At 38.5% G+C, this 24,697-nt stretch overlaps 1 pseudogene; it reads right to left on the bottom strand.

Annotated features, from left to right (window-relative positions):
- Positions 1-8,464: 8,464 nt before the first annotated feature.
- On the bottom strand, positions 8,465-8,583 carry LOC120581717 (uncharacterized; annotated as a pseudogene).
- Positions 8,584-24,697: the final 16,114 nt, after the last annotated feature.

Genomic DNA, 24,697 nt, shown 5'->3' with positions numbered 1-24,697 from the left:
TTTTTCTAGATGTTCATTAAAACACCTTTAAAACATTGGATTTAATTGGATTAAGACTGCTATGTAAGAACAAAATACAAAACTTGGGGAAGTTTTAAACAATATCTCGACAGTTATTATGAATGATTTGTGTCTCCTTTCCAACCACGTATTAACTGAATGATCCTGAGCATATAGTTTGATTTCTCTGTGCCTTGGTTTCCTCATCTCCGAAATGGGGATAATATTACCCGCCTCACTAGGTTGTTGCAAGGTTTAAATAAGCTCGTACAAAGAAAGAGATTAGCTCATAAAAGGTTAGGTACTAGGACGATAGTGACCATATAGCACAGGGTGACAGAAGCGAAGGGGATGGGGGTAGAATTAAGTACTGATTAATACTGCGACTTTTCGAGTCAGACAACGCTGACTTTGTTTCCTGGCTCTGCCATTTATTAACTGCGTAATTCAGAATAAGTAATCAAACCTCTCTGAACCATGGTGTTCTCTTTTCTAAATGGGGTTTAATAATAGCAACATCACAGAATTCTTGTGAGGGTTCAATGAAAATCATGAATATAAAGACTTAGGACGATTGACGGGTACATGGAAAGTGATAAATAAATGTTATTTTTAGTAGTTATAAAGTAAGATGCTTATTTTTCATAGTTATGAAGTAAGTACAGGCTACTGCATGTACAGATTCATCATCTCTCCTTAGAAAGAAAATATATTTCACCTGGAAAATGTTCATGTAGGTAGATCAACTAGGTGATATTCCCTTCAAAAATGGAATGAAAACAGCTCTCTGGGATCGAAGTCTTTGGAATAAATTTAAAGACTCAGTTCAATAGAATAAAGTTTGGGAAAGACACAGGTGAAAATTGAGGGTTCTCCTGGGAAATGAAAGGTGTGCTCTTCACAGATGGTGTCTGAAAAGGCGAGGCCCTCGGGCGACCCTGTGGCTAAGGGCTCCTTAGCATCCTATCTGAGGAAACTCTGGATATTGGTTATTTGATTAATGTCTTGGCACCAACATTCAGAGAAAGAAACCAATAAATCAGATGTTTCATGATCATCCCCTAGCTCAACCTCTCCCACTCTCCAGCAATTTGACCCTTTCCCCCAGTCCGAAGTTCACTTTACATTTTGAGCAGGTATATAACCCTTAACATGCAGTCAGCATAGTTAGATAGAATTGCGGTCTTCCCTCGAGGATTCCCTGTGTTCCTTCTCCAGTGATATGTACATCTGTGAGACTGAAAACTAGTGAACAGGGAATATGGTCCTTGCACTTCCGGACACCACTAGCTTACTGGTCTTTGCACAGATTAGAAACAGACATACTTTCTTCAAGATATTTTGTTGCCATATGTCAGAAACTTTGCAAAATTACAACCATAATGCAATTGGTGCCCCCAAGGTTGAGTAGCATATAACCTACACAATGTTATGTGCCAGCTGTCTCGACCGTACCAGAGGAAGATTAAGTCCTCTCAATTTTGAAGCTCACTTCTCTACAGAACAGGGCACATATTTCCTACAGGCATCGAGATATCGGGCATTGTGTTCCACTTGAAGAAATCCTTGGCTATTCATACCTTTCCAACAATAAGAAATGTTTTTGAGTCCCGAAATGTATTAGAAACTCTAGGATATTTACATCCATGTCTATACTGTCTTCTGGAAATCAGTTAACTCGAAGGTCTATGAAGTATATATGTGTGTTGGAGGGCAGGCATGGGGAGAGTTAAAGAGAGGAATGGCGAACACTCTGTTTCAAGTGGTTCTCAAAAAATAAGCATGATGACAATATCCTGGGTTACTTTAAAAGCTGGCCGACTGAGTTGGACATATTTTTCTTTCCAAGATCAAAAGACTAATCTTTGGTCAAATAAAAGTTGATAAAATCAGGAGCAAGCTCTTTGGGGAGTGACCAGAGCAATTCGTTTTCTGTGATGACAGCTCCACATAGTTGTGGATCAGATAGGAAAATGAAGGGCCCAGTTAAGAATTCAGGCAGAGGTGTTCCATTCATGGCCTTAGAGTACATAGAAGATGGATTTGTGCAAGGACCTCGTAAGAACTAATGTGAAACATTTTGAACAACAAATATATGGCATTTCAATGCCAGAAAATCGGTTTTATTCAAGTTAAATCTTTTTGTAAATCCCAAAGAACACAAGTCCTTTGCCTCTGTTCAGAGTTCTAATGACTTTGTTGGTGTCTCTTTAAAGCCCATTTTTCCAGGACTCCTTAGAAGGATGATTATAGTCAGTTATAACCTGTCAAGTCACCAGATACAGGGACAGAATTCGTAATTTCTTCCATGTAGAAATAAATCAAGGCACCTGCACTCTGAGAGCAGGCTCCCTTTGTCCCAATTCATCTTGTGTTGCGTTTTAAAAGAGAATACTTCTCTCAAGAATTACTGAACAAGCATTCATTGAATGGCTTTATTTCTGCAGGTCTGGCCCTGCAAGGGAATAGAGATACTTGACAAGATACTTAAGGTGCTTACAATTTATCCGGGAACACAAGAACTGGTGATTTTATCAGAGAAAAATTTAAAGCATTGTATAACTGAATGCTAGGCTGTACTGACTTGCAATTCAAAATGTGGTCTGAGGACTGTCAGCATCACCTGGCACTTGTTAGAAATGCAGACACCCAGGCCCACACTCAGATGTACTGAATCAGGATTCGCTATTTAATAAGATCTCTAGGTGATTTATATGCACGTTAAAGGCTTACCAGTGGATTCTTAAACTGGTATTGAGCTGGACGCATAAGTCACCTGGGGACTTTTAATTATTCTGATTCCTAGGCCCCAACCCTATTATTTATATTTTTATATATATTCATTTAAATTAGTTTCAAGTATACAGTACATTGGGATATAGTTCATAAAACTATCCCCCAATTGCTCCCTCCCTCCCCTCGCCCTCCATCTAGCCATCATATTAATGCTAACTGCATTCCCTGATGAATAAGAGTGTGAGCTCTTGGTGAAGACTGCTTAGGTTTAAATTATACTTTTGACTCTTACTAGATGTGTTAGATGTGTTAACAGCCAAACAATCCAACCCGACCAGGTCTGTTACCTAATCAGTGAATGGGGGAAACAAAACCTTGGCAGGACTACTAGGAGATTTAGACATTTATCATGGTTCTTGGTGTATAGTAAGCAATGGAAGAGATGCTGGCTATTTCTATTCTGATGGTCAGCGCAGTTTGGGAAGCACTACACCGTGTCAGTGTACTTGGTTTATTTTACTGATGAGAAAACAGGTCTCCGTGGGTAAGAGCTGAGTGAAGGAAGTACTTCTGTTACCACCACTTATACCCAAACTAAAAAATACTGGAGACCGCAGTTCTTCCCTAGCGGCTGACCAAACTCACGGATGCTATTTATTAGAGCTTTTGCAGTTCTCTCATAATATACCTCTATCTAGTTTCTGGCTTTGAAAGTTGTGTTAAAATAGCAACATTTGTTTCTAGAAGTTTGTCATTGGACACGCACTCGGGAACTGTTGTCATTTAAGCCTGTCTTTGAGAGTTAAATGGGAATAATAACTGCCTCACAGGATTATAAAAATAAAGGAGAGAGTGTTTACTGAAGGGCTCAGTGCAATGTTTAACACAGACTAAGCACTCCGGAAACAATGGTCCTTACACTATATTCACTCCTTCACTAGGTCGGGTTCATTTCTTTCTGACAGTTCATCAAATTCAGTTTTGTATCACTTTATACCACTTTGTGACTTAAATGACAAGTATTTGGCCAGTTCAGCTGACACCTCTGAATTCATTTTGCCTTTTGCCATCTAAATGATGGGCAGTTCCCCTTGGTTCAAAGTGAAATGTTTATTCAAAGAAACATGTGGCAACTCAGCTGAGCTCCATGATTGCAGCCAGCCAATTTCCATTGTTTCCTGGATGATAAAACTATACCCAGAATGCCTTGGTAACTGTTTTGTAAATGACTTACAGTACTGCATTTCGGACCCATTGTAAATTGCAAATATAAATATGTCTAAGCGTATATGTATGGATTTTTAATGCAACAGCTATAGGTCAAGTAAATGAAAGGAGTAAATACTTTATCAGAAGCCACATTGCAAATTTATTCATAATCAGTAGTTTTATTCAGATGTAGATTCATGAGCATTTCTTACTGTATTTTCTAAGTTACAACTCAGTGACCTGTTTTGATTAGTGGGCAGGTATATAACTTGGTACCAGTCATTTGGATTTTGTCTTGTGAAGCCAGGGCTTCTAAATAATGTCGACTGTTTCTTAGAGATTTCATCTGTTAACCGCAGGTATGAGGTTTTTTTCATCTTTGCAGCTACACCCTCAAATGTACTGTGATTATCGTCTCCTAGTCCTCTCACTATTATCTGCTGCTTCCTATTCATTTGCTAACATTGTGTCTGAAGTGAATAACCGTCCAGGTCAGCCATTTTCCAAAGATCATGATTCACACACCTAACAGCCAAGGTGAGTCACATAATAGTCACTCTCGTACACTCTCCCCCAGCCCTGGCTATAATCTACCACCCGTCCAGAACACAAAGGCTGCTTGTAACATTGTACCTTATAGCGTTCTTCAGTTGCAAGCAACTCTGGCTAACTTGAGCAAAATAGGAAATTGTTGGTAGAACATGGTAGTTCAGCAAGTTGAAAGTCTAGCTGAGAAGGGGCAGGCATCAGGGCAGCTCAGGATGTCTAGGTATCTAATTGACTGTTACCTGGAAGCTCTTCAGAATGAATCAGCCCCAACCGTTTTTTTTGTTTTTTGTTTTTTTCTGTCCTTCCATTGCTTAGTTCATGGTCCAAAGTCATGAGAGAGAAAACCTGATTATCTTAGCTTGGATCACATGTAAAGCATCTTGACTGACAGTCTCACTGAGATCATAGATAATGGTGAAGAAGAGATGCCCATCAGATGATGTTACCAGTCACAGGAGTGAGTGAATGGGTGGAGAAAGAAAAAGGGCGATTAAGGAAGGGAGAGTTATTCCTTTCCTCCTGTGGGAAGGTAATGAAAATCATGATAACAATATTTCAAATTAATTCTGGTAGATAGAGCTTTACCTCTAGAACTTCTGAATTACAAAAGTTCTAAAGATAATCAATTTCAGTGATTCTCAAACACTAGGGTAGACCAGCTGTATTGTCACGAGGGAGCTTTAAGTAAATAGTGATTCCAGAATCCCACTCCAAAAACAGTGTTTTCTTTGAAACTGGAATTCATGCCCAGAAGTAAATTTGAAGGACTGCCAAGCTTGTGAGCAGAAGCCTCAGATAGAAAGGCCATTCACCTGGGACTCACAATCCTGGAGAGTCTCAAATTTCAATGAGCGGCCTTATCTCCACGCGAAGTTGACTATGATCATAGAACTACAGTGCCAGGGTTGAGAGATGGCAGCATTCACACCCTTTAATGTTCTGTCCAAACTGCCTAAATATTTTGGCACTGAGGATTAAATATTTGTTATATATCTGTCAATTACCTGGTACATGGCATACCTATGCAGTAGCCTGTTTTGCACTAAAAAGCATTAATTTGTTAAATGTAAACCCTTGAAATAGATCCTAACTTTGGCCACTCTCTTTTGACATATCTTTAGGCAAGAGGCCTGGCCTCTCTTGGCAACTGTGAAGCACAGGCCTGTCTCTCACAGGAGTCCACACATCTTTGATGCTGGACCTAGTACTTAGATATGAGGGATGCAGGGTCAAAGGCATACGTGGATAGGCTGAGTGCACTTATGATGGCTCCAAAGAAAGAAATGGTGAGTAGATGCGAAAGGGCAGCGGTAGAGATAAAACAGGAAAGGTGTGGATGGCCATTAGATGTCTAACTGACATAGCGACAAGAGAATGCATTAAACAGAATAACAGGGTAGGGCTGGCCTCAGGCATAATGGTATAAGATTTCGAACCACCTGTGTGGGCACCTTGTGTCTTTCTAGTACAATTGGGGCATGATCGTCACCAGAAGAGGGAGAAAATGCTGGGCAGAAACATAACAAACGTTCACAAGAGTAAAACTTCAGATTTTGAAAGACCTTGAATGCTGTCTGTAAACTTGACCAAGTTTATTTTTGGAATCATATCATAGAATATTTTTCTCAAGCTCAAGCAATGAGCTTTGTCTGGTCACTGGCCGTGCAGAGAGCTCTGGTTTGTCTTTTTGAACTCAAACCGAGTTGAAGAGCAGGGTTCTGTCTCTCCTTCTGTTATGAGGATGTTCGACATGGAACAGGATGCAGAATTACAAACCATGCTTTGAATTTCTAGAGAAAGCTTCTCAGGCTCCCTCTGCTGAGTATTTGCCAAAGCTGCCTGAAAAACCCTCCCACCACCCACCCCCACCCCCACCTACCCAATCCCCATCCTATTGGCTGCCGCTTTAGAGGGAAAGTGCCTGAGATGAAAACTGTTTAGATGGAAACAATCCTTCTGCAGTGGCCTTGGCCTCCTCTGGCATGAATTGAACATTTACAGTACTGAAGCCATGTTTTATTTATGTTATTTCCTCAAGACGGCTGGTTAGCTTCTATTTGCAATGCAAATCAGACATAGAAAAGGTTTTATATATTCTACATATAATACTCCATACATCCACATTCAGTGACAAGTTGTAATCTCTTGGTCTGTCAGTTCTAGTGTGATTTTGGATAATAAAAATACTCACCACTTACAGTTCTAGCTTATACTAATAAACTCACAGTCATCCGAGATGCTGAGACTAAGCAACAGACTTAGGGCTCGGAAAGTAAAACCTTTAATCGCACTGTCTTTTGAAGGGACAACTTTGGATGGGGTACCCTAACTTACACCCTAGAACTCAGAAAAGAAGAATTGATTGCCATGAATTCAAGCATCTCTTAGCATGCGAGTTCTTGCTGGTGTCAGCTTAGACTCCAAGCAAAAAAATTCAGAAACCCTTTGAAGAAATAAAAAAGGGACTTGTCTCCTAATCTGGTACCGCCTGCAAGTTGAATGCTTAAGTTTGCACTGAGGGGGTGGTGCTCTATTAGCTATTTGCTATTGTATGCCCTTTTGTGTAAGACTGCTACTTAAGTGGCTACAGTTTAGGAACTGGAACACAAGAATAAAGAGGTTTTAGATGAATCACTTTATAGAATCCACATGACTAATGACTAGATTGGCTCAAAAACCAAATGAGGACTAGAATTAACAACCCAAATGTAAGAAATCCCACTCAGCTTTCTGGTCACCCCTTAGTCACTGCACAGTCCCCACAGCACTGGTCTGTATGGTAGGTGTTGCCAGCAGCTGATGACACACTGGTCATGAGGGGTCCATAGTAACACCTTCTTATTTGAAACACCTGACACAGGTGTTACTTCCCTTTCTAGCCCTCAGCTCCTTATTGGAAAGAATGGTTCTTCTTCCCTTCTATCAGCAATATTCTTTCTCAAATTAGATTTCCACACATGATTTTCCGCCTTCTAAAAGGAGACTCATGTATGTATAATATAATACCATGTTATCCATGATGACAAGGCTGAAAATGCCCAACTGTCCTCTCAACTTTCAGGAAAACAAATTGCTATTTTTGTGTCCCATTGGCTTTCCCAGTGGGTGCACCCTGAAAACACAGCCCTTGAAAACCAGCAGCTGCAGCTGCACAACTTCAGCTCCTTAGAACTAAAAGCTTCTGGGTTGCAGTGAGCAGCAAGGTAATCAAAGCACTGTGCTTAGACCTACCCAAACAGCTATTATAATTCAGACCATGAATTCTGGCCTAATTCTGGGGAACTAGCCGCTTTCCAAGATAGAAATCTGTTTGGCAGAAAAATAAATGTTTGTTTCAAAATGAAATCCATTTGGTTAATAATTAGCCACCCAATTTTAGGTTGCTTTCTACAATTCTGTAAATAGAATTTCCTGCATTGCCTTTCCTAGTGATTGATGAAAATGGATTTACCCTTTGAGGAACGGATCCTAAGAATATAGCCAAGTCCTCATTTCCCCTGTTGGGAATAGTGACAATGAATGTTTTCTGGCTATTTTTCCTCCTGAATTAATTAGATGAGATGGCATGCAGGGAGAACCGAAGTGGGCATTCATCGGGAGTTAGAGATTCAACATGGGTCACTAAGGTGCCCTATGATGGGCTAATTTGAAAAGAAATTCTACACACTATGGTCTATAAACTATTTCTATGTATATTAGAAGTCAGGTCGTCTACCTGGGTAATTGGGTTTTTACGAATCCTAAGTTGCCCATTAGAACATTTCTGTCAGATGGTTGAAGAAGCAAGTTACACAAGGGCACATTTGGTTAAAAAACAGAAACAAATCTAATTACAAATGTGCGGCACCTTTTATTTATTTTTTATTTTTACTTTTTAAGTTTTTTAGGCGAGGCAACCCTTGGTTGGCCTCACAGATTGCAAGGACCTTGTCATCTTACAATCCCTTATTTTTTTATTTTTTACACCTACAGCATACACCACGTGGTCTTCCTAGGTGGTCTCCCATCCAAGTACTAACCAGGCCCAACCCTGCTTAGTTTCTGAGATCAGATGGGATCGGGCTTGTTCAGGGTAGCATGGCCGTAGACATAGCACCTTTTAAATGAAAACAAAATATTAGACTCCTCTGAGAAACCATATCAGACATTTGATTTTTTCTTTAATTATCCAGATGTTTTCTTTTCTTCACAGTATTTCTTTACCCTTTAAATTATTATTTTTAACGTTTACTACCAAAAGTCGGGGAGGGCAGGGAAGTATGATTGAAAATTAATTTTACTGATAAAATCAACTTTCTCAGGTGCTATCAACTTGAAATAAACAGAGTTCCTGTATCTCCTACACGGCCTTCTTGCTTATGTGAATATTCTTCCTTTTCTTTTGCCTTAAATCACAGGACACAATTCTGCTTTCTCAGGAGATACATTGAGTGTCAATCAAACTATTTAAAAGCTCAACCAAATAAAATCTAGTACAGGTCAATCACTGTAAACATGTAGAAAGGCTAAGAAGCCGCTTTACTTAATCTTATGATTTATTTAAATCTTCCAGGTAATTTGGAGTTTCTCTGGACTGCATCATTTAATAATGAAAAAAATAAGACTGTGAAATCTACCTTCTCTTTCTCTCCCCCCTCTCTGATCTGCAGCTTCAAAATCTCTTTTCAATCTCTTCACTTCTATTAATGAAATAGTTTCCCACCCCACTCCCATCCTGCCTGGAGACACCATTGCCATGGTTACCTGGATACCTGTTTTCAAAGAATATATGTAGTAGCAATTCAGCAATTTAAATGTCTCAGTGTGTTGCACTTAAGAACAGTAATGAGACCATTATGAAACTACTTGTAGTGAAAATACCATTGTTGTTGCAGTCTGAGATTAAAACTTTAATTGTATTCATTGACTCATTTAAAGAAATAAGGATCACAGGACTGATCTCTGCAGCTAAATAGCAAGTCACTGACATAAAATGCTGTCCCTCTGAAACTAGGCACTGGGGCTGCCTCTCCTTGAGAGAATAGACTCACCCACCAACCTAATGGAAAGTGACCAGTAAAAGGCTATTGTGAAGAATGGTATATTTTGCGAGCAAGTGTTCTTCAATAGTGAATCCATGTGAGCATCCTGGGAAAGAAAGAGATACTCAGGGGTGTTGTCTTCATTTTATCTGAAGACACTGTACTAGTAAGCTCGATTTGAGACATCTCATGTGGGTTCCTACAGATTTTCTCTGGGGGAACTTACACTTCTCTCTGACCTTTGGCTCTTTTGACATCAAAAAAACTTCAGTGCCTCTCTGAACCAGGGATGTTAACCTCAGTCAAGCCCATTCTAAATAGTTTGGAGATGATTTGCAAGTAATTTGACTTAATGGTAATTTAAAAGACCCACGTTTTCCAATATTGCAATTTAAAAAAAAAATCAAATTAGAATGGATTAAAGATTAACCCTATAATGTCATTTATTCTCACAATCTCATAGGCTATTTTGGTGGGCGAGAAAGGAGGTAGTTATAGCAAGAATGCTGAGAAATTCAATTAACTGTGAGTATCGAGGCTAAAATTACTGCTTATTACTTTGTGCTCAACATATGTCCTGATTACTTTTTGAAAGTGCATTTTTCTGTGAATTAGTGTAAGTTCTTTTATTAAATAAACCTGATCCCTTGGAAAGGTAGACAAGAAACACACTGAATTTCCCCACTGACATTGCTAAACAAAACTCATTTTTAGAGTGAATTAAAAAAAAAAAGAAAGAAAGAAATGAACTGCGACTCTATCAGAATTTCTGGATTGCAACTCCCCACCATACACCAAACAAAAAAACAAAAATCTGGACGAGTCAAAGATTTAAAGATTAAAAAATCAAATTATGAAAATATTAGATAAAATTATGGACTCATATTTGTTACTTGAGAATAAAAAGAACTATGATTTAGAATTCCACAAAGGATAACATATTTCTAAATATTCATAAATTCAAACTTTTTAAATTATGTATTTCTTAATATTTGTAATCATCGGGGCAAAGCAGGTGCGAGAAACCAGAGCTCTCCTACATTATTGGTGGAAGTAAAAGTTGGTACATCTTTTCTGAAGGCTAATTTGGTAATATGAAAAAATGTGCATTTTTATTCTATCCAGATATTTTATTTGTAAGCATTTATCCCAAATGGGTAGTTGCACAAGTGAGACAGAGGGAGGGAGAGAAGGAGGGAGAGAGTGAAGTAAAGGCTTTTCACAACATCATTTATTATAATTTGCTTGAAACTGCAGACATTTTTACCTGCCTCTGTCCTTCAACCTGACCTGTTTCTGATGGTAAAGAAAGAAACCATTTGGTTTGTATGAGAAATACTTGAAAAGATGTTCACCAAATTGTTAGCATGCTTATTTTGGGTCGTAGGGTAGGAATCTGGAAGATTTTAAACTTTTTATTTATACTTCTCTTAATAATTTACTATTTTTATAACAAGCATATATTAGTATTACAATCAGGGGCAACAGTAAAGCTGTTACAGGTTGAACTGTGTCCCCCCAAAATATCCATTGAAGTCCTAACCCACGGTACCTCAGAATGTGAACTTATTAGGAAATAAAATTTTTATAGATATAATCACATTAAAATGAGGTCATACTGAATTAGAGTGGGCCCTAATTCAATGTGACTGATGTCTTTATAAGAAGACGAGAGACACATAGGAAGAAGACAGCTCTGTGACAATAGAGGCAGAGATTGGGGGGATGCATCTGCAAGCCAAAGAATGCCAAGGACTGTCAGAAACACCAGAAGTTAGAACAAGTAAGGAAAGGTCCTCCACTATAAGTTCAGAGGGAGCATGGCCCTGCTGACATTTTGATTTTAGACACCTTAGCCTCCAGAACTAGAAGACAGTACATTTGTGTAAAGCCACTCACTTTGTGGTACTTTCCTAGCAGCCCTAGGAAACCAATATAAAAGCTATTTTAACTTTAAGGGAAAATTCAATGTGCTCTATGAATATAGTGAGAAGATCCATCATTATACTATGCCACACATAGAATAGCAAACCCACTATTAATAATTCTGCATCCAACATCCTAATCTGGAATTGTATTCATGGTACTTAGAAAAAGGAAGTGAAATGTCCTGCTTCTTAAATGTGATACAGATGACATAAATGCCAAAGTGGTTCTGAATACACCTGCAGATAACAGAAGCATCATTTTCCAAAGCTACCAAAAAGTTCCTTCTTCTATGAACCATCATTAATATCATGAAGTATTTAGAGATCTAGCTCGTTGATAGACTAATGAATTTCAAGCCTGCTTATCATGATTTTCATTTTTTCCTCAACCATATTAAATATGACTGTAACAATGAGCTGAAAGTAAAACTAGGTCCCAAGTATTTTGGCATTTTTTCAGTATCGAAGGTCAACCGCATAGCAGCGAGCCAGAGTGCATTGTGAACAGACATATGGCATTTGTTTGGGAGAGGAGATGGTGGGAGGAGGAGTGTCCTGTTTTCCAGCTGCCTTCTAAAGTCAGCCTGAATTTCTGTAAAATCTTACTGCATCTTATGAAGCTTCTCGATCATTTTTTTTCTAAGCGGTCTTTGATAATCTTGAGAACCAAGAAGTCACAATTCAGGAAACCCATGCCTTCTGACTTTGCTGGGTCATTGGCAAGGTCAAATTGAGGGTCTAATTGCATCAGAAGTAGGCAAATGTACCAGTTTAGGACTAACGTCTGAACATGAGGGTCAAGGAATCAATAGACAAAGCATAATTCTTTGGTAAATAATTCTTATGGAAAATGTAGCACTGGGGCTGAAGTCACTCATGTTCTTTTTAGAGTGACTGCGCTCTGATGCTAGTTTGATAAAACTATGCCTATTTGGATGCTCTTATTATGATAGAGAATTCAACTTAGTACAGCCAATGCTACATGCATAGAGAGCATATGTATACACCTAGTGTGATTTGGTAGGTAATCCAAAGACCAAGGATTAGTCAAGAACTTGGGCATTTGCAAATGATAGAAACATAACTCCAACAAGCTTATGCCAACAAAAAGAGAAAGATTTTGTTGGGAAATCAAAGGGTGAAAGTCGTGTCCTCTCTCTGGGACTTATCATTAAATGAGTCTGCCTATCACCGTGCTCCCTTTTAGCTCTGGTTCTCTTTGGGAGGTGGTCTTATTTCCCCTCCTGTTAACAGGCTTCTCCCACATGACAGAACAAATAGGAGTTAGAGCCAGACTTGTGTTTCCATGGCTTGTAATCCAAGATATAAAAGAAGAGAAACATTCTCCTTTCTCTGTGTCCATGCGTAAATAAATTCCATAAAATTTTCTCTTGGATTAGGTGCCCATGCCTGAGTTAGTTATCCCAGCCAGGTAGATGGGGTGCTCTGGTCAGCCAGTAGAGCCACAGTTGGAAAGGCAAGGCACTGGGATTGGCAACCCCATTAAGACCGTGTAGGGCGGAAGGATTAAGTTTCCCCAAGGAAGTGAGGATCCTGTTATCCAGAAGAGGAAAGTGATACAAGAAAGACAAACAGGAAATGCCTACTGCAATACCCAAACGTTCCCCAAATACTACCCCCCTCCCTTTGACCTAGGTTTCCATGTCATCTGAAATCTTTGTTTTACTCTTTTAGGTTATAACTGTCTAATATTATATAAAAGAAAGAGACGATTGATAAGTAGATAGAGTGCAAATGAATCAAACCTTGCAGAGCTGACAAACGAAATGATAAACCTAAGTCTATAAACAAGTAAATAAAAATGGATTGCAAAATGAAACTTTTACATAAACTGAGCTTTAAATTAAAGAAGAGTTAGATACATAGTGTTGGAAGGTATGAAAGACAGCTTATTTTTCAAAGCAAGCTATAAATAAATATAAAGGTATATTGAAAAAATTTATCAAAAGGCAACTCATGAGGCTGGGGATAAAATATACAAGTGGAAGGTGTAGTTAGCGTCTTGCCTATTCAAGCAAGAATTCAAATTCTGTTATTCAGAAAAAGTGTTGCCTATGAACTCTGGGAAGACAGTTCACTTCATAAATACAGTCAATAGGTTAGATTTTATCCTTAAAGTGGGATCTAAGTCACCAAGGCTTTATCAGAAAATGACTTCATCTATGAAAAATTATAAATGACTTGCAAAAAAAAAAGTGAATTTTTAGCAGATGTGGGGCTTAGAGACAGATTCAGAGAATTTATCATGTTGGCCATGGTAAAAAATTGAGGCCTAACCTTGACTTATGACCATCACCCTCCCACCCAATTGTAGGACCTGGAACTAGCCTTACCTGAGCTCAGGGTCTCCTAGTTTACCTCAGACTAAGATTACATCACAAAGCTGGAGTTCCCCAGACCCTTTGGTGTAGCTGTGGTCTGCGGTATTTATTTTCCCAGTTTAGGCACCAACCTTTGAGGGAAAGCTCCAGACGGTGAAGCTGTGTTTCCAATTGGGAATCAAACCACCTCTCCACACCTTTAACCAGGGACTTATCTGGAACTCCCGGGAGGTGACTGGACCCTCAGCTGGAACCAGCCTAGCCAGGCTCATTTATGAAACAGGAAAGGTTCAAGAACCTACTTTGTAGAAAATGAAATGTCTAAGCCAGGTAGTTAATTTTCCATGATCCACATGCATATTATCTATTTAAAGGTCTACATCTACCTAGTATTCAGTTTTCCAGTTTTTGAAAAATTAGAACATAGAGAAAAAAAAGATCGACTAAATTTCCTACATCCAGACAACCCATTAACATATATATGTGTACATACACACACATATATAGGTGTATATATAACATTGAGACTTATTCCTATGTAAATATGAAATGTAAACATATTTTTCACAGGAGTAGTTTTGTCCTGTAACAAATGTTTTATTATCTGATTTTTAAAAACTTAATGTATTATAAAATGTTTTCCCATTTAAATAGATATTTCTCCATCATTATTTTAATCTGTTGTACAACTTTAATATACAGATACACACACAAAACGAAGATTTTTAGGTTATTTATTTTTTATAACTATAAATAATTCTGTGATGATACCCTTAGGAACTTTTACATTTATTTCCTTAGGTTCAGTTCCTAGAGGTACAATTGCTGGATCAAAGTGTTTGCAGAATCTTTAGAGTATGGATTGTTAGACCAGACAGGGGTAAGAGTCCTCATTTACTCTCACTCAACCAGAGTATCGTTACTTTTTAGAATTTCTGACTATTGGGAGCAAGGTGTTAGTATCATCACCATGTCATCTTATTAAAGACACACATTTTTTTTCTATATTTTAGCATACTTTTAGCATTTTGCAATCTAACATTGTGTTATAGTTTGAAGCACTTTTTTCTTTCTTAGTAGTGCATAAAGTAACAGCATGCCCTATAATCAATGGCATCTTGGACTCAATGAAATACGGTATTCTGTCTAAGCAATTTTGTTTTGGCCCAGCTTTTCTTGCCACCCACCAAGCTTCTGGGACCGGTTGCCCTTGCTAACTGCTTACAGTGTGCTCAAAGTATGTAAATTTGATTCAACTTTTATGCAAGTCTCTCTGCATATGGCTCAGGGAATACAAAGACGAACATGACAGTGCTGAGAAAAACTTAATTAGGAAGGTCACTGCATAAAAACCATGTAATGAATTTTACCTCAAAACCTTTGTGGATCAAGGCAGGATATAAATAAATAAAAACATTATCCATACAGCCGCCAAATAGACATGAATTTTAGATCATCTCTCCTGCACGTTTCCTTTATTGGCACAGAAATCCAAGAGGTCTTCTGAGCTACCTGTATTTCCTTGAAGCCATTCTCTTCCTCAAATGCTGCTCCCTTTAACTCAAAGAGTGTCTCTTTTTCTCATGCTCATCACCTGGCCAACTCCTGCTCAGCCTTCATAACTCGATGTAGAGGCGGCCTCCCTTGAGAAGTTGCTTCGGCTCCGTCTTTTCTCTCCTCTCTCCCTACCTTCTGCCAGTATTGCTTCCACGGTACTTAGTACACTTAACACCACACATCATAGTGACCATATGATTGCGGGGGTGCTAGGGCCCAGCATTCAAAAGCAAATCTCTGGGGTAAGACTGCTCCAGTGCCATCCCAGCTACTTATTACCTGTGTCTCCTTGGGCAAGGTATGAGTAACTACTCTCAAATCTGAATTTTTTAATCTGCAAATTGAAGTTAATATTGCCTAGTTCAAAGGGTTGTTTGGAGAATCAACTCTAATAAAGCATATGAAGCACTTAGCACAGGTTCTGGCCATTGGAAAACATTGAATCAAATACTAGCTTGGTGGCTGTCATTCCCAGCAGATCAGGGACCTCTAGAAGGGCACGAAGTACGTATGTGCTTTATCTCTGTGATCCCAGGTACCTGGTGTGGAGTAAATTCCCAGGACAGGTTACAGTACTTATTCTGAAAAACCAAGCCCACAGCATTAGAGGCTAAAGGAGATTAGACAACAGGCTTCTCTTTTTGGCTCAGAGCAAAAAAAGAGCTTTTTTGCTTTGTAAGTGCCCTCCTACTATCTATCTGTCTATAGAGAGAGGTTCCATTGTTTGAACCTAGTGATGTGAAAAGCAATCAAAAAGACTATAAGAATCTCAGTGTACCTACCTTTTTCTTTTCTTTCTTTCTTTCTTTTTTTTTAAGAAACCATCCATAATAATCGTCTATGGTGGGTTTCTTTTTTCATTCTTCTTTCTTTTTTAGTAATCCTGCTTACCAGGAATCTTAAGGTTGATAACAAAAGAAGGTATCTCATGTCTTAACGGCCCTTGCATATGGTCATTAGTTTATTTCATTTACTCCCTGTGTCCTCGCAGAGGGGAATGTGATGGTAATTTGAGGATCTGATTAAGCAGCATGAATGACCAGGACGATGAGCATAATAGTGGATGGATACAATGCCTAAAGAAATATTTTATCAAGTGACTTCACTGCTTATATTGGGAAATGTTTGTTCTTTTGTGTGGTATTAAATGGGATTAACTGCTCATAAAGAATAAGTAACTGAGATACATCAGGAAGTTACCTCATCTCAAAATGCCAGCACGCCTAGCCTTGCTGACGCCTAAAGTGATGGAGATCGAGTTTACTTTCTCTGAGATATTATTATTCCTTATTAGAATGCCAATGTATTTGACCATCGTAGAAGGAATGTCTACAGCTTCCATTTATTGAATCCTCTGTTCTGCCAGAAAGAGACATCTTCTGTCTTTTAACTTACCAAGCAATCTCATGAAGCAGCTACATCTCCATTATATAGACGAGGAGAATGAGGCTTAGAAATGACGTCATTTGCACAAGTTTTGGGGAAAGATCAGAACTGAGAATCAAACCCAGTTCCATCTGACTCTAAGCCTATGCAGACCTCGAAGTCAGGTCTCAAATCAGCATGGCTCTAAGATTTGCTCACTCCTCCAGCTATGGTTTTTACAACCCTCTTCCAAACCTTACACTGAAGACATACCAAACTTCTTTTAGTTCCTCCAGCATACCATCAGAATTCTTTTTCTCTTCTCCCTCTCCTTTTACTTCCGTCCATCTATATCGAGCTCATACTTCCGGGCCTCAGCTAATATGCCACTTTCTCAAAGAATTTATTTGCCGACAGCTAAGCCTCATCCCCAGAAATTGTTCGGTGGCCCCACTAGGTGCTCCCAGAGCTACGTGGCCTTCCCCTACATTAGCATGGCTCATGTGACATAGTTACATCTTGCGTCATTGTGTGCTTTCTTCATTAGATTGTAAGTAGCATAAAGACTGGGTGTGAAACTGGTTTACAGTTGTTTCTTCAGTGCCTGGCAACTGCTAGAAGTTCAATACATAATAATGGAATGAAAAAATAAACTCATAAATAAATCAACAGTAAAGGATAAAATAGAACTGCATTGCAATATGAGAGTGCTGACTTCCTATTTTTCTGTACCAAAGGAATATCCCGTCTTCTCCATAATTCTGTCTGCAGGCCAACCCTGCCTGTTACCGTTTAACTATCTGGTTTACCCTAGCAACACTATTGATTCTTGAAAAAATGTTTGTTCTCTTCTCTAATTTCTCTTTCAGAAATAGGATCTAAGTTTCAAATACTTGGTTTTAAGTTTTCAGCTACAGTTAAACCTAGAAGAGATATACATACATTCTTTGAGGTCTAAATCTCCCCTAGTCACTCCGCCATACACACACTTTTTCTCCCTCACTTTTGAAAGACTGCCTCTTTTAATTCCTCTAATTCTGTTTGTCTCCATAAGCCACATGCTCCTAGTGTACATGTGTTTCATTTCACTTCTATCTGGATGCTTGGAAATCTGCCCAAAGTGGAAATTTTAGAGCAAAACCATTAACAGCATCACAAGTACGGTTGATAATAGGGTTTTTTCTTTTGTTTTTCTTCAAATAATCATAAAAAGCCTTTTGATTTTTAAAAGAAATAATTAAGGTGAGGTTCGACCTGCTCACTAATCAGAGGATTGCTCTCCCTGAACACAAACTCTGTGCTATTCTTCTTAACCAAAGAGTGACTTGGGCATTTATCCAGAGTACTCCTCAAGGATCTAATATGTTAATTGAAAAAAAAAAAAATCTTAGGAAATAACTTTACAAGCAAACAATTTATCCAATTGGAAACACATCGGATTAGTTTCTAATCCGTTTTCCTTGAAATCTCAGCTGCTGAAGCAAAGGATATTTTCTTTAATCAAAATTCTCAAAGAACAAACAGAATTACAATTGCAAGGTAGAATACGATTTGGTTTAATTAAAGCAGCATACAGTATAATTCCCACACGGACATTTTAGGATGCTTAATGCTGGTACAGGTAAAGACACAGTTTCCTAGGCTGTCCTTCCAGATTCTCAAGGCCTCTCTCATGCCTCCAGCAGCTGTAATATCTGATGGATGTAGCTTTCTCTACTTGTCCTCCTCCTCCAGGCATTTCCCTTCATATACTTCAGCACGCATTATCTCTTGGCAGGCACTAGGCAGTTAGTTTTCTTTTGCTCACTGCTCTATGACCTTGTTTATCACAATCACAAACGTGATGTGCATAAAGAAACTCTTAGCTGGGAGGAAAGGATTTAGCCAACTGGACCACTAGACTCTTCAGACATCTATTGTCCAAAGATTTCATATGTGAGGTAATTCAATTGATCCCTTACAACCAGGATAGAAAACTGAAGGGCAGACCAATAAGTTGATAAGCTCTAGAACTCAAAAAGATTTGAATTTGAGAATCCTGATTCCCTGGAGATGACTGTGAAGGAGTAGTACAAGAAAAAAAGGGATGGAGTGACATGCTGTGAATAGTGACCAAATGAGTGGGTTGAGCCAGTCTAAACGATTGAGTACAAACATGCTAGGGAAGGCCAGGGTGTTTGGCCCTCTCTTGAAGCCTAGATAAGAATGATGGGGAATATACCAGATTTTTCCTAATGACCAGACCTGGATGAGCTACTGGAGAGTGGACAAAAGAGTTTAGAATAATCCATTCACATCCACATTAAAAAGCAAAAATCACACACATGTGCAAACACATACACCCATGTGTGCCCACACGTGCACTCACACACAATTCACCTCTAAATTATGGACCACATTGAAGATTTGAGGAAATAACTTCTTTATTATTCAATCATGAAGATAATTAAGACATGTTTCTCATTTATGGTCAACTCTCATTTATCCATGAAAGAAAAAGCTAAGGTGGGAGCTAACAATACCCTATAGAGAATTCTCGAACTTCACTTGGGACAATTTCTGTCTTTTCTACCACCCACCCAGGCTTTCCCATACCTGTTAATGAGAAGCTAAAAGTTGCCTGAATTTTGCCCCCTATACCTCTTGCTTACCTCCTTCCACAGATACTAAGAATAATGAAATGCCTCAATAGCCAAGAATTGGAGAAAGAAGGAAGATGGCATCTGAGTAAATCCCTGTAGGCGAACAAATCCTGAATCTTCAAGTGGTGCTGTCGGGTATGCATGACCCAACTGAAATCAGTCAAGAAAATGCTGCTCATGCATTGAGAGGGAGGAGGCCTGTTTCCAGCTAGAAATCTTGTAAAATGTTTTCTCGAAGCTGCAGGGAGGTCAGTAATCCTCTTATTTACCGTTCCCGTTGTGTAGCAGAAGAATCACTAACAGGTCGGTTCTGCATTCAGAAACATTAAGATAGGAAACAAAAACAGGCACACATAAAACAATTTCATCACACTGTCACTTGCCAAGATATTGCAGAAGGCTCTGGTTTGAGTTACAGAGATATCACTTTCTCTTCCTTCACCTGTAGTCACTGAGAAGACCACTAAAATAAATGATCTTTGGCATGACAGGAGACAAGATTTTCAGGCTAGTTTGGCAAGGTCAAGTGAACAGCAATGAGAATTTATATTCTCTGGGCATGCAGGGAGGGTTTTATGTCCGAAAAAGGACTTAATTATGGCATGGTGAGTGATAGAGCTTTCATAAGTTAAAAATAATAGCATGTTGTATTTGCTGAGCATTTTCCTGGGTGTTTAGGTATACCCAAGAAATTGGTCTATGCCTTCCAAATAGAGGGAGGTGGAGAAAAAATCGACAAAAGAGAATTTTTAGACGAACATGTCAACTGAGAGAAATAAGCATAGGCTTCAACAAGAATGAGAGCATTACAGGTCAGCGAAAACCACAATATCAGTGAGACCCATGTATGGACCTTTTCTTCTGCATTTTTAATTCATATCCCTTTATCTCTGAGTTGATCATTCATATCCACCTTAACTCTACCGCCCCAGTTTTATAACTAGTGAAGAGTGAAGATCACTACCTTAACCTAGAAAACCTATTTAAATCAGGCTGGTCAATTCTCCCTGAATCCTAGGGCTCCAATAATTGCATCTCCCTTCCTCTCCAGACCTCCGGGTCATTGCTAGAATCCCTCTAGAATCATTCTTATTTCCCACCCCCAAAGAGGATTATAAATTGAGAGATCATCCACTAAATAAAGGCCCACAGATATTGGTATTATTTAAAGCAATCCAGATGCTATTTCTCTCCTGTATTCCTTACGACCAGCCACCTGACCAAGCCAAAGTCATCGCTGCCTCTATACCTCTAGCTTTGCTGTTCTCTATGCTGTGATGCTGTTTTTCCGAAAAGATCTTTGCTTGGCTTGCTTCTCACTGTTCAGATCTCCGTGCAACTGTTCCCTCCTCTGAGAAGCCTTCTGAACTATCCAATCTAAAACAACCCTGCGTCCCCCACTCTCTATCACATAACCGTATTTTCTTTATGATAGTATCACTATCAGAAAATGTTTATTTTTTTTTTAGTTTATATATTTCTAGTCTGTCTCCTGCCTGTAGAACACAAGCTCCATGAGGCCAGTGTCTGATTTCTGCTTCTCTATTTCCAGCGTCTAGGATAATACCTAGCAAATCATAGACATTCAAATAATTATTAATTTTAAAAATTATGGGTGTGCTTATTAATTTGCTAGACACTGCTTACATTATTTTGATTTAATTCTAACCCAAAACTATGATATAGATACCATCCCCATTTTACACATAAAAGAGCTAAGGCTTAGAGACATGAAATAACTTTTGTAAATGATAAAGCCAAATAGAAACCCAGACCGTCTCTCTCTGGAATCTACACTCACAGTGCTATTCATTGTACTTATACCTTTTCTGAAGTTTGAGATTGCATCAAAAAAAAAAAAAAAGAAAGTTAAGACTTCTGGTTTCTAGTTCCATACATAAGGAGCTTGGGAGTTGCTACTCTATCCTAACAATAAGGAAAGAGTTGAATAGACTGGAAAATTAATAAATCTTTTTAGGCTTGTAAGAAAGGATAGGACACAGAGGTAACTGCTGTCCCCAAGATCAGAGAAACAGACAGGCAAATACTAAGAATCTCGGTTTACCAGAGCAGAGACTCATAAGTAGAAATACTGCTTTGGGAACAAATGCCAGGGTGTGTAAGCCTGAATAGTAGTTGATAAGTTGCTTGAGACTCAATGCAGATAACGATGAAAGTTAAAACTCTGAGGAGAGCCAGTCATGGGAAACCAGGGGGCACAATTTTATGAAATTTACCCCCAGGAGCACTACTAGGTCCTCATAGTAAATAACAGAGAAAATTCCCCTTAAGCTCCCAGCAGGAAGAGGGGAAAGGAATCATTTTGAAACATGCCAGCACACTCTGTTCTTAATGCCTGCTCTCAGAATAAACCAGTTAACCAGTGCCTAACTGACCTAGGGGAAAGGAGATACCCACTCCCCTTCACTGTAGCCATTCTGTTCCACCTAAAAAGGTGGGGGAGGGGGACTTAAAAACACTCGTGAAGCTCACAGCCTAGGGTCATAGGCTCACTAAAAGACTGAGATCTAGTTATAAGACTATAGAACACTTCCCCTCCCTGTATCTTACCACCATTTTTAAAGGCCAATGTATACCAGCTTCTTTTACCTAGTATATCATGCCCAGCTATCAAGAAAAAATTAGAAGGCATATTAAGAGGCAAAAAACACAATTTGAACAGACAGAGCAAGCATCAGAACCAGACACGACAGGATGTTAAAATTATCAGACTAGGAATTTAAAACTACGACTAATATGCTAAGGATACTAATGGACAAAGCGTGTAAGAACAGATGGGCAATGGAAGCAGAGAGGTGGAAATCCTAAGGAAAAAAAAACAAAACAAAAAGAAATGCTAGAGATTTTTTTACTAGCCCTGTAATGGAAATGAAGGATGTCTTTTATGGGCTTATTAGTAGACTGGACATGGCCGATGAAAGATCTCTGTGCTAAAGGAGGTACCACTAGAATCTCTGAAGACTGAAAAGCAAAGAAAACAAAGACCGGAAAACAGAACAGAATATCCAAGGACTGGAAGACAACTGTAGAAGGTGCAATATATGCATAATGGTAACACTAGAAGGAGAAGAAAGAGAAAGGAACAGAAGAAATATTTGAAATGATAATGACTGAGAACAAATATTAATGTCAAACACCAGATCAGGGAGCGTGAGGAATACCAAGTAGGATAAATACAAAAAAAAAAAAAAAAAGGTAAAACAGAAACAAAGCCCACTATACCTTGGCATATTATTTTCAAACTACGGAAATTCTAAAATAAAATAATCCTGAAAGAAAAATAAAGTTAAGCCCATTTCTTACCTGCAGGACTTCTCAGAACCTTCAATGTGCTAATATACCCCCAAGACTGGCCATAAAACCCCAACCTTATTTTTTTTTAAAACACCGACTCTTCTTTTTCATGGAGATTATCTTGACGTTTCTTTGAACTGTGCTGCCCTGAAGTTTCTTTGGAAACTGTTCTCATATACAGTCCATGTCTTGTTAAGCACCTACACATAACAGAACCGCTGATACATTTATCCAACAAATGTTTTTTGAATGGCTGTTATATACCAGACACTTTTCTAGAAACTGAGATAATATATCAGTGAATAAAACAAAAATCCCTGTCCTTTTTGAGTTACATTCTAGAGAGGGAGGAGACATAATAATAAGGTTAATAAGAGCACTATAAATAATAAATATTTGAGTTAATACTTTAAAAATTGCATAAATATATTTTTTCATCTTTTCTCAACTTTTTAAAATGTTATAAGATTATATGAAACAAGTATATTAACACTATATTATTGAATTTATAATGTATATAGATTTAATACACGTGACAATAACAGTACAAAGAAGGAAAGAGGAAATGGAATTATATTGGAGCAAAATTTCTGTATTTTCCAGAATCAAGTTAGTATTAATGTGAAGAAAGCTGAGAAAAATTAAAACGAATATTTCAAACCCTAGAGCATCCACTAAGAGAATAACACAAAAATCCACAAAATTATAATGTCACACTGAAAATATTTTTTTCAACATAGTCAAGGAGGAACTGATAATCATAAAAGACAGGAGACACATAGAATATCTAAGACAGGTCTTTGACAAATTTTATTCTTTTTGCCCTTGTGAGATATTAGTAGAAGAAACTGAAGATCTATGACAAGCAGGATGGGCTGTATAATTAGTAGACCCAAGGCAAAATGAAAATGCAGAGTATCCTGTTCAAAAAGTGTTAAGAAGTTCAAGATGGTGACAGCAGATTAAGAACAGAGCCTTGTGTAACTGCACAAGTTGCTCATCCATGAAGCTGGACCTAATAACAAGAGGTAACCATATCCCATTTTATCACTCTTTCAATAAATCTCCTTTGGAGATCCAGTGACTTCTGTTCTAGTCTCTCCCTGTGATCTTTCCCACCTTTGTATCCAAAATCTTCAGCATTTGAGAAGGACCCAGGCTTCACAACTAGATGTCCAAGAGATCAGATCCAAGCTGACATATCAGCATGAGGCAGTCGTGATGACACTGTGCTATAGATGTATTTGTATTAAAACCTGTAATTCCCTTACTTATTTGTGCTGAATTTATGGCTTTCAGGGGTAGTTGTTCTTGTAAGCAGGGACAGCATGGGGGTCTCAGAGAAAAATGTCACTTTCCGAGTAGCTGACATTTATTAATTTATTTGAAAATGTTTAATATATATGAAACTCAAGAAGAATCTATGTGGGATTGTGCTTGGAGGAGCTGAGCTGCTTGTTAGAGTACCAATCGCTTCTTGGTCCAGTTGTGCAGTGATCTCATCATGTCTTCATAATTAGCCTTTATGATTACCATGGAAGAATTGACTGGAATGTAGTTCACTGATGTCACACACATTTGAGGGGACTCTGTGACGTCATGGCCCTAAATCATGTGGGCTAGTTCTCTTGAGGCTTTGACAGGTAAATTTTACCTGCTTAAGGTTTACAATAACCTGTGAGGTGGGTTTCTCTTGTCCTTCACATGACTGTCTTACCTGCCGTTCCGGAAAAGAAAAAGTGAATATGATAATGAACATGAAACAGTCAAAGCTGTCACCCATCTATGTTACAAATCTTTTAGCTACAAGTCAGAGAAAATCTGGCTTAAAACTGGCTTAATCAGAAAAGGGAATTAGACTCTCAAGTAGCTGGAGAATCCAGAAGCAGTCCAAGCTTTGAAATAAGGCTTGATCGAGTGGCCCAGCTATGTCATCAAAAATTTCTTTCCATTTTTCTTTTGGGTCTTCTGCAGTATCTTGCTTAATCCTAGGGCTGGATTCCAGCATAATTCCAGAATGACTCACTGAACTT

The sequence above is a fragment of the Pteropus medius genome, unplaced genomic scaffold, assembly GCF_902729225.1.
Source record: "Pteropus medius unplaced genomic scaffold, Ma_sr-lr_union100, whole genome shotgun sequence".
In the NCBI taxonomy this organism is placed as follows: Eukaryota; Metazoa; Chordata; class Mammalia; order Chiroptera; family Pteropodidae; genus Pteropus; species Pteropus medius.
Note: the sequence above shows the minus strand (reverse complement) of the source record. Positions and strands in the feature narration are given on the sequence as shown.